Source organism: Austrofundulus limnaeus, unplaced genomic scaffold, assembly GCF_001266775.1.
Source record: "Austrofundulus limnaeus strain Quisiro unplaced genomic scaffold, Austrofundulus_limnaeus-1.0 Scaffold220, whole genome shotgun sequence".
Taxonomy (NCBI): domain Eukaryota; kingdom Metazoa; phylum Chordata; class Actinopteri; order Cyprinodontiformes; family Rivulidae; genus Austrofundulus; species Austrofundulus limnaeus.
In genome coordinates this window covers 519,286-521,464 of record NW_013952622.1, presented here as the reverse complement: position 1 = coordinate 521,464, position 2,179 = coordinate 519,286, and the positions used below count along the sequence as shown (strand labels likewise).

At 37.1% G+C, this 2,179-nt stretch overlaps 1 protein-coding gene across 1 annotated transcript in view; it reads right to left on the bottom strand.

The window, feature by feature from the left end:
* Positions 1–2,179, bottom strand: part of hdac5 (histone deacetylase 5) — a 56,101-nt gene that overhangs the window by 16,651 nt on the left and 37,271 nt on the right. The window lies entirely within an intron of this gene.

Here is a 2,179-nt window from a genome sequence, read left to right as displayed (position 1 = left end):
GGGACAGTGGATATAATGAACAGGAGGGACAGTGGACATAATGAACAGGAGGGACAGTGGATATAATGAACAGGAGGGACAGTGGATATAATGGACAGGAGGGACAGTGGATATAATGGACAGGAGGGACAGTGGACATAATGGACAGGAGGGACAGTGGATATAATGGACAGGAGGGACAGTGGATATAACGGGCAGGAAGGACAGTGGACATAATGGACAAGAGGGACAGTGGACATAATGGACAGGAGGGACAGTGGACATAATGAACAGGAGGGACAGTGGACATAATGAACAGGAGGGACAGTGGATATAATGAACAGGAGGGACAGTGGATATAATGGACAGGAGGGACAGTGGATATAATGGACAGGAGGGACAGTGGACATAATGGACAGGAGGGACAGTGGATATAATGGACAAAGGAAGTTGAGTATGTTGCTGACAGGAGGAAGAAGAGAGGAAGATTACAGAGAAGGTACATATATATGTTGTGAAGATGTTTGAACTTGTTAAGAAAATGTGTAACTTGTTTGTTGGTCAGGTGTTTGCAGCTCGTCTTTTGACAGGAAAGAAGGAATCACTTCATGCCTGTTTAATGAATGCAGTTTGGATTTTCTGCTTGTTTTCAGGAGTTTAATTGGAACTGAACTTTTACACCTCAGATCCAGACGCTAACAGATGGAAGACCTAAAAATATAAACTCTTCTGGAATTCCTGCCAAAAAATAAAAACAATTTTGAACACAATCATGTTCCCATCTTATTAGAGTGAAAGTTAAAAGTTTTTCAGTTACATTGATCATTTGAAGTTCTTTGAAAAAGCCACTTATTTGTTTTTCTTTTTTTTTCATTTGAATTGAGATAAAGTTTTAAATGTTATGCTTAAACTCCCAATTTTTGTGTTTGTAAAATGTCAAATTCTTTCGCAGATGACTCATTTTCCTGTTTTGCATATTCATATTTCTTGGATGAAACTATTTTTTCTCAAAGCAAATTTGCTTTATCCTGAAATATCATAACCTGCAGAGATCTTTCAAAACAAGACAAGCAGAGGAAAACAAAACAAGCAACCCAGTATGTTTCGTCTGCTCTGATCTATGAGAAGTTATCATCATTATCTATTATAGTTATCATCAGGAAGCCAAATAGTACACCTAAACACTGAAAATTCCCAAACAAGCACAGTTACAACATTTACAAACTTTACATTTACAGCATAAATCTACACCATGTAGATTTATTATTTTTATTTATATTATTTATGTTCAAGATGTTAAAGACAAAAGTTTACGAGACTTGAAAATACAGAGTAAAGCAAATCATTTGGCTCTTAGCTTCTGTAAGAACTCCACCCATTCTTGGGTGTAAAAACCCGTCCATTTTGACTGGTGGTTAGTGAAACACCTGGTGTTTGGTAATAAAACAATGTTAAATGTGATAATTGTACTTGTTTAAAGCTTTTAAGCATTAAAACTTTATGTTGGGTTGCATTGTGGGGAACATACAGTAAGAGTAAWCTGTTAAAAAACAGTTTCCCTATTGTCTTGCTTGTTTGAGCATCTCTTCGTTAGCACCTAACCTCTTTAAACAACAAGTTTCTTGGAAATAGTCCCTGAACACAGAGATAAGTTTGTATTTCTATCTTTATTAGGACTGTGTTTTAACTTCCATTAATTCCTTAATCTAATAAACTTAATCTAAACTAAATTCATACCTTAGTCCTAAACCTAACCTCTAACCTAAAAATGGTGTTCCACCACATTAGGACCAGGTTTTGGTCCTCAAAAGGATTGCTGGTCCTGCCAAGGTAAGTGTGTATACTAGAAAAGATATTAAAAAGGAAACAAAACCTGGCACACACACTCACTCACTAACATTAGTTGACTAGACTCAGTGTTTGAAATGGTAACAGACTGACTAAATAAGGGTGTAAAATTATTTTAGTACGAAAAAATTTATTTGTCATTAATGCATGTTCCCATACAATGATGAGATTTGTGCATTTGACCCATCACACCCAGGTGGAGCAGCATGTAGCTACAATATTCAAGCACCTGGGGCCTCATGTATCAATGGTGCGCACGCACAAAAAACTTGCGTACGTCATAATCCACGCAAAACTCAGAATGTATCAAAACTCAACTGAACGTGGAAATGTGCGCAGCCCCACGCCAACT